Source organism: Lathyrus oleraceus, chromosome 5 (assembly GCF_024323335.1).
Source record: "Lathyrus oleraceus cultivar Zhongwan6 chromosome 5, CAAS_Psat_ZW6_1.0, whole genome shotgun sequence".
Lineage (NCBI taxonomy): Eukaryota > Viridiplantae > Streptophyta > Magnoliopsida > Fabales > Fabaceae > Lathyrus > Lathyrus oleraceus.
This window is the reverse complement of record NC_066583.1, coordinates 639,176,698-639,186,196: the sequence shown is the minus strand read 5'-3', so window position 1 is coordinate 639,186,196 and position 9,499 is coordinate 639,176,698. Positions and strand designations below refer to the sequence as shown.

Below are 9,499 nucleotides of genomic sequence, written 5' to 3'. Positions count from 1 at the left end.
CTTAAATCTTTTAAGTATTTCATTTGCATATCTTCTTTGATACATCATCAGGCCTCTACTACTCTTGTAGAATTCGATAACAAGGAAGTATGAAATGTTGCCCAAATCATAAATGCCTCATCAATGTCGAATCCTTAAATGCCTCATAAATGTCGAATCCTTTTCGCCATAAGTCCTACCTTGTGTCGAGTTACTTCTCCTTTGGGATTTAGCTTTACCTTGTATACCCACTTCACATCGATTTCTTTCTTGCCTTGATTCAATTCGACAAGTGACCAAGTGACGTTGACTTTGATGGACTCTAGTTACTCATTCGTCGCTTTCATCCACGTCGAATCCTTCAATGCCTCAGCTATGTTGACTGGTTTGACAACTGCATAGAAATCATATTGTACCTTCTCACCTTCATTATTGACCATATCATCTGATGTAATCACACATTCCTGGAACCTTACATGCATTTGTCTTGTTCTTTGAGGTCTGCTTGTGCTTGCTTGACCTCTGACTTCTTATTGTCTTACTTCTATTTCAACTTCACTTGCTAATTTTTCACATAAGATTCTCACTGAATCCTTATTTGTATTTTTAATCCATTCGCATTCCTTAATCTCATTTATGCCTTCAAAATGAAGTTTATTTAATCTTTTCTCTATGCAACTGCATATTACAATGATATGGTACCTCCCTATTTATATGCTGAGATTTCTTGCACAACAAGCAATCTCCAACTAACTTAACTCAGCTAAAAACAAATAATAAAGTTAAGATTTTGATAACTATACAAATTATGCGCGGAGCATTTTGACAACAGTAGACTCTACCAAAATAGTGCTTTTACACAAAATTATATTCTCAATACACCATATAATTCATTGTGATTGAGTTATCTACATTCATCATTATTCTTAGTCTTTTGAACACTTCTACATGCACATATTTTGTCATGATGTCTGCAATTTGATTCTCAATTGTACAGTGTTCCAAGTTCATCTTCCCATTTGCTACTTGCTTTCAAAGATAATGGAACCTCATTTTGATATGTTTGCTTCTTCCATGTGCTATCGTATTATTCAACAAATTGATAGCAGACATGTTATCGATCTTCATGGTAATTGATCAATGATTCTTCTCTGTAATTTCTTTGACCAAAATCACAATCTATGTTGCTTGACATGTACAGAGCGAAGAAACTATGTACTATACTTCATACAATGTCAGTGATACTACTGGTTCTTTTCTTTAGTTATAAGCAACTGGTGCACCACCTAGCATAAACATTTAACCAATTATGATTTTTTTATCCTCAACGTCACTACACCAACTTGAGTCGGTGTAACCCACTATCTTGCATTCTTTTCCTTCATTAGATGCAGGAAATAGAATTTCATAGTCGAGAGTTCTTTTGAGATACCTTAGTGTCCTCTTCGTCGTTGCTAGATGTGATACCTTTTCGGCTTCTACATGAATGCATATTCTTTTCCTAATTGGTTGTGTAACATAAACCTCATCATCTAAAGGTCCATTCATGAATGCATATTTCACATCCATATGACACATGCCAGTTGTTCATGTTTGCTACACCAATAATCAAACTGATTGTTACAATCCTAACAACAGGTGCAAAGACCTCGTTGAAGTTGATTCCTTATTTCTGAAGAAATCTTTTCGCCATAAGTCTTGCCTTTTGTCGAGTTACTTCTCCTTTGGGATTTAACTTCACTTTGTATGTCCACTTCACATCGACTTCCTTCTTGCCTTGAGGCAATTCGACAAGTGACCAAGTGTTGTTGACTTTTATGGACTCTAGTTCCTTACTTATCGCTCTCATCAATGTCGAATCCTTAAATGCCTCAGCTGCATTGACTAGTTCGACATCTTCATAGAAAGCATAGTATACCAACTCACCTTCATCATTAACCACATCATTTTATATAATCACACATTCCTACAACCTTGCAGGCATATGTCTTATTCTTTGAGGTCTCTTCGTGCTTGCTTAGCCTCTGACTTCTTCTTGTCAAACTTCTCTTTTGACTTCACTTGTTGGTTATTCATATAATATTCTCATTGAAACCTTCTTTACAATTTCAATCCATTCCCATTCCTTAAGCTCATATATGATCACGTCCCTGTTGATCACTACTTGTTTGCTCACTGGGTCAAACAACTTGTATCCACTAGTCGAATGATATCCTATTAAAATTGTTTGATTCAACTTATCATTAAGTTTTCTTCTCAACTGATCAAGCACATATCTATGTGCTATAGATCCAAATACTTTCAGATGACTTAAGTTAGGCTTGATACCATACCAACATTCTTATAGCGTTATTCCTTTTAGCTTTTTCGTCAGACATCTGCTTAAAATGTACGTTGCAGTCGACACAACTTATCCCAATAATTCTTTGGGTAGATGTTTGCCTTTCAATAGAATTCTCACCATATTCGTGATGGTTCTATTCTTCCTTTCAACAGTTCTATTTTGTTGTGGAGTGTATGGTGGCACTACCTCATGTACAATCCATTCTTTTTCACATAATGTATCGAAGTATTTAGACACATATTCTCCACAACCACCAATCCTTAGAATCTTGAGCTTTTGACCACTTTGTCTTTCGAACATATATTTAAACTTGGAAAATACCTCAATCATTTTACTTTTCTTCTTGATCAGGTAAGTTCATGGTTTTCGGTTAAAATCATCTATGAATGTTACAAAGTATATGTTACCTCCAAACGAATCCACCTGGATAGGGCCACATACATCAGAGTATATGATTTCAAGAATTTCCTTAAACTTACTTTCTGCATCCTTGATGAATATGTTCTTGTGTTGCTTTGTCTGCACATATTCCTCACACACTTCATTTGGAATGTAAATTTCAGGTAACCCAGAAACCATATTTCTTTTTTTAGATCTCTGATGTCTTTGAAGTTGAGATGGCCAAGTCTACAGTGACATATCCATTCATCCCTGCTAACTGCAATTGTTAGGCACTTGTGCTCTATCACATTAAAATAAATCTTGAAGGTTATATTCTCATACATAGGAGCCTTCAAGATTAACCATCCACCTGGGTCGAGAACTCTCATCATCTTATCTTCATTCGACACTTTGTAATTCTTTTCGGGCAACTCCCTTATACTGAGCAAATTAATTTGTATGTCTGGTATATACAATACATTAGAAATTACTAACCTTTTACCATCTATCCTCATAATCAGAACATCACCAATACCTTAAATGGATAGACTATTGTCATTTGAAAATTTCACCATGTTCTTCATCAAGGGTTTTATGTTGACAAACCAATCTTTCCTACTAGTCATGTGTGATGAGCATCCTAAGTTCAAGTACCATTGGTCCTTGAATCTTTCTCTATCTCTTGTTGTGACCATCATCAACATCTCCTTTTCTTCATGATTTGTGAGCTTTGCATTATTTTTTCTTGATTCTTTTGTTTTTCAGGACAATCACTAAAGTAGTGTTCATACTTTGATTCAACGTTTGTCACTGAATGTGACGTTTGTCAGGGTTTCGTTCACCACCTCTTCCTCTACTTGTAACACCACCTCTGTGGTTGCTTTGGTATGGGGGTCTTATTTGATTCGAATAATTTCCTTCTTGCTGGTTTCCTCTACCAATCGAATTATTGTAGCCTCTTCTACCTTTTTTGTCAAACCATTTTCCTTGGCCTTTCTTTCCTCTTGTTGATTGCGCCTACAAATCCACATCATTCTTTGACTTGCTTGCAGCTCTCTCAACCATTCTTTTTTATGAGATTCAAGCGTTCCTTGAAGCTCTTCCTTTTTCAATATTGAGAAGTCTTTCGATTCTTCTATGGGTATTACCACGTGATCAAATTTTGGATCCAATAACCTCAAGATCTTTGCGACAACTGATCTTGATATCAAAACTTTTCCACATACCTTGATTTGATTCACCAGTTCCATAATCCTAGGGAAAAACTCAGTTATGCTTTCACTTACTCTCATGTGAAGCAATTCATATGTTCTTTTGTGAGTTTATAACCTCACATCTTTCACCTTCCTAGTGCCTCCAAACGATTTCTACAAAATTTCCCATGCTTCTTTCGTTGGTTCAACATCACTCTACTTTTCAAAATAGTATGGATCAACACATTGATAAATTATAAAGGGAGATTTATAATCTTTCTTCTTCAATTATTTGTGTGCAGCATTTTCTTCATCCGTCGCGTTTTCTGCAATTGGCGTTACCCCTTCCTTCACAAGATCCCACGTGTCTTGATAACATAATATGATCATCATCTGACTAGACCAATTATCATAATTCTTACCATTTAGAATTGGAAGACTCGTTAGAAAATGCTCGTTCGGACGATTCATCGCGCTATGCTGCCCAAGAATCACTCAACTAGTGCTCTAGATACCAGATGTTGGAATTCGACGAATTTCTTAATGTTGGAATTACACCAAAAATATGGAGAATTCTGAATCAATCTTGACGGACAAGAATCAATTCTTCTGATTGATTATGCCTCTTGTTCTTCACTTTTCACTTAAGTGAATCAACCACACCTTAGTTGCAAGATAATTCCGCTGCACTACGACTATTAAAGAAGAAAGGAAAAGATGAATTAGGGTTTGAGATAAAAAGGGAAGCGGGATAATATTTCTACAAAGTTTTTCTTTGCATTCGTACTGAAGTTTATTTAATTTTTCTTTATACAACTGTATTATTACAATGATAGGGTTCCTTCCTATTTATAGGTTGAGATTGTTTGCACATCAAGCAATCTCCAACTAACCTAACTCAACTAAAAACACCAAAAAAAGCTAAGTCTTAAATTTTTGTCGAAGACACACTTCTTCGACATTTCGACAGGTATACAAATTTTGCACAGAGCATTTCAGCAACAACAGACTCTGTCAAAATGGTGATTTGACACAAAGAATTATATTCTTAACCCTTAATTCCCTAATACTATAAATAATATTTGAAATGCCAGTCATTTCTATATTGGGTGAATTTTAGTAATAACAAAAAAGGCTAAAATTAGTTATTTGTATGTTGATTTTATTTATTATTTTCTTAAAAAACATTATTTATATGATGTTGGTTTTATTTGTATAATTATTTTTAGAAATATTTTATTCATTTGAGAATATAAATGATCAATTAAAATAATTAGTTTAAAATAAAATATTGGGTTAAGATTTGGAGTAGATTTTCAAACCTGCTCTTAGAGTCAATATAACTCTTCTCAAATATAATGGATTTGACTCATGAAACTAACGAATCGAATTATGTAATTAAGTTCAACTCTTTTAGTTAACGAACTTAATTTTTTTACTCATATTCAATAAATCATCGAATCGAGTTTCAAACTATATTTGAGTTAGTTCGATTTATTGTCAGCCTACTAATGACTTTAAGGAAGAAAATAATATGATTTATTTTGTAAGAAAACATTTTGTAAATAACATTATATTTGATGAGATATTAAATTTAGAAGTTCATTTTCATATGTTATACTTTAAAATAATTATTGAAATGTAAATAAATTTAAAATTTATATGAAACATTTCAAATACTATTTATAAAAATAAATAAATGAATTATATTATGCTAATATACATCTCAATCAAGATTCAAGTTTTAAAAAATTCGGAAAAAGACCAATAATAAAAAGCACAGGTGAATGTTACAAGGGTATGAGATGGAATGCTATTAGTTTCACTATTGATGACGATGGATTAATTAATGTATAATATTGTACCAAAACAACAACAACAACATGTCGTTGTAGTATAGTGGTAAGTATTCCCGCCTGTCACGTGGGTGACCCGGGTTCGATCCCCGGCAACGGCGGTACATTTTTTTTTATAAAATGAGTTTTATTTATTGAATACATGTGTTAATAGAAAATTCATACATTGTCAATTAAAACAACTTTGATTTGATTGTGTAATCAAATAAGAGATTAGTTTTTAAAGACTAGAACAAATAAATACAACAAGATTATCATTCCTATTACGTATAACAATAAAGTAAAAAACAACAAAAAAATATTATTTAATTTCTTCCCTTATTGAAATCAAACATTTTCATCTTTTTTCTTAACTTCAGCTCAAGCTTCAAAACTTTAGTTATCCACTTTGCAATTTGCTCTTGAGATGTTTCCTCATTCCATATATTACAGGATTTTTTTAAAGTTTGATTGTTGAGTTGTTATCACACATGATGACAATGTAATTTTATTGATAATGACTTAAATTTCTCAAAATTCTTCTCATCCGCACAACTTGACATGCAATTGCTCCACACACCATAAATTTGACTTCAGTTGTTAAGAGAGTGACAGTTGGTTGCTTCTTTAACATCCATGACAGTACTCCTGAACTTAATATGAAAACATAATCTTATATGCTTTTAGAATCTTCTTTATCTTCTACATAATCAGAATCCGTAAAAGCAAGCAAGTAGTTTCCCCTACTTTCTTGTAGAATATCTCATAGCTAATAGTTTTTCTTTTTAAATACCTTAATATCATTTTAGTAGATTGTAAATGAAACTCAGTTGGTTTTAACATATACCTGCTAATTAAGCTGACACTAAAAATGGTATGTGATCTTATAACGGTAAGATACATTAGACTTCCAACAATTTTCTTGAAATAAATATCATCAACAACAACCTTAATAACATCTATATTAATCCTAAAATCTCAAATAATTGGACTATTCACCAACATGGTTTCAGACATTGCAATGTTTTAAAGGAATTACACAATTATTTGATTACTGCATTGGCTTTAAGCAATACATATCATTCAAAAACTGATGGACAAGTTGAAGTTTTCAACCACTGGCTCAAAACTTTATCTTCATTTATTTGAAACAAATAACTACAATATCACATATGTTTTCTACATCTTTCTTAATTTTGGTATGACATGTATAAGCGTGCCACTATCAATATGGCCTTGTTTCAGTCTCTATATTGATGTACACCTCTATCACTTATCTCATATGTTGTAGCTTCACCCTAGGTTGCATTTGTAATATCACATATCCTTATAAATTGTCACTTAATCTCAATATCTCCATTTGTAGGTGAGTAGGATGCCTCAAGGGTAAATGGAAATAAAACCTAAAAAAATGGCAATTCAATCATTTTAGTATAAAGGTATAAAAAGAGAAAGATATGAGAATTATTTCATTCCCTTCTTTCTGTTTTCTCTCTTCAAAAGTAAAACTCAGACTCTCTCTTTCTTCTCCCTCTAAAGGAAGCAACCAAGTTGAAGAAATCAAGTCATTTTCTTGAGGAAAATAGGAAGTGGTCATACAATTGGAAAGCCGAGGGCTTGAAGTGGAAGCATCGAGATCAACTGCTGAATAAAGTCAAATATTCTCCTTGAAATCAGAAGCAAGGAAAAAAGGTGGAATCTCTTAGCCTAGGTTTGATCTTGAGTTTAAAAATTAGAAAATTTTGCATGTAGATTAGTTGATCAATTTGTATGTGAGATGTGATCAGGTGAAAGGATTATGCTATAATTTTATGTGGTTTGATGCTAAATACATGTCTAGGGTTCATAGAAAGGTCAAATTTAAAGGAGATTGAGAGTTGGTTGGACTGTTTGAGCGTGTAGGTGAAGAGGCAAGGATTTTAGGCATTTTAGCAATGTAGTGTATAATTACGGTCAATTCGTAATATAGGATGTACCATGTTGGGAAAAGGGACGAAAATGTAGGAATTTAGGCACTAGACATTTTACACCCATAATCTATATTATGACCAACCCGTAATACTAATTGGCTCATGTTTTACGACTATAATCAGTATTACGGTCAGCCTATAATTTTCCCATAATCATGTGTAAGCTTCATTTCTTCCATGTTTAAGTCTCGTATGTATGTTGTTGATGATTAGGGACATCAATGACATGATGATGGGCATGAGTTCTATTAAGGGTGAACATGGAACTTGCCCTGCAAGAGCTAGACATCTTATAATTAAGACGCCTTCTATGTTAGGATACTTTAAGATATGCATTATAACTTGAGTATGAGGCCTAAATTGCTTAAGGTACTAATTGAGATGAAAGATTTGTGTCGTGATAACATCTTAGAACGATATTGGGTATAAAAAAGTGAATGTGATGAGACGTCTCACGTGATTGATATATTACAATCCTAGACAAGGAATCATTACAATTATCTAATTGAAGGATGAGTGATTATCTTGGTAACTTACTAAATAATTTGTGTTTTTTCTTAATACTTTGAGGATATGAGAGGTATCCAAATGACCCCGATAGAGGAATACCTCATTATTCTGATACTCCTAAATAATGGAGAAAATTATTCATGGAAGGATATGGATATTATCTTGGTGGTTTGGTCGTGTAGACGTGGAGCTTATCTCATGATCTAGTGTATGGCATGTAAGTTTTCCCGGTATACGTCGTGAGGTTATTTGATATGCCTCAGTGATTCAGTGTAAGGCATATTGAGTTGTCATGGTTAGCCAGTGGGTGAATATGGTGATGTTCCACTACTCTAGTTATTGGATATGGTGCTTGTAATGTAATCAGGTTTGATGGCTATACTCCATTTAACAATTCACGAGAGATAAGTTTTTTAGAGAATATTCAAACAAGAAGTTCAAAGAAGTCGGGATCAAGAACCCATACCTGGTTAGAAAGTCCTCCTGAACAGTTAAATCTATGTATTTTTGTTTCCATAAAGGCCATGACCATAACACAGATGATTGCATCCACCTGAAAGATGCAATTAAGGGACTGATAAAGAAAGGATGACTATTAAAGTCCGCCAAGGACGACAAGAAAAGGACAAGTGATTCATTGTCGCACACAGGGAAAAAATGAGTTTAAAAGTGTAGTAAAACGGAAGCGACACTCGAATGTCGTATGACAAGGACTCTTGAATGTTGTAACTAGACGAATAAAAATAAAGGGGTTTTTAAGGTTTAGAACTTAAGTCGAAGATGATTAAAGATAAAAATAAAATTGATAAATAAGCTAATTTACTGTATCAATTTTCGACTTATCATCGATTCTTGTAATTTCAAGTCCCTAGCGGATTCGATTCTCATTCGATTACAATACCCAATGACAAACGCATTTGGTATTATACGATGTATGTTCCTAATTTCCGAATTAAACAAACGAATTTAAGCAGACGTGAATTATGCAAACGGGACTTAATTGAACACAATAGCGAAAAAGCTATGCTAACGTGATTATAGTTAAGGATCATACAAACAATCAAATTTAATCAACTCTATCCTATAAGAAACAATCTAATTAAGCAAATGAAAGTAATCGAATTAAGCAAACGAGTTTATATGAAGGATTGAAAAGAAATCAAAATTAAACTGAAATAAAAAAAAACCTCAAAGTGGAATTCGAATACAGCAAATCAACTCTTTGGGAATTAGCTCTTCATGGTATTTGTATGCCATATTCTCTATTTCTGAATATTAAATCCCTCA

At 33.2% G+C, this 9,499-nt stretch overlaps 1 non-coding gene across 1 annotated transcript; it reads left to right on the top strand.

The window, feature by feature from the left end:
- The first annotated feature begins 5,782 nt into the window (after positions 1–5,782).
- On the top strand, positions 5,783–5,854 carry TRNAD-GUC (transfer RNA aspartic acid (anticodon GUC)). Its single transcript has one exon. It is a non-coding gene; the product is annotated as a tRNA-Asp (tRNA).
- The last annotated feature ends 3,645 nt before the right edge of the window (positions 5,855–9,499 follow it).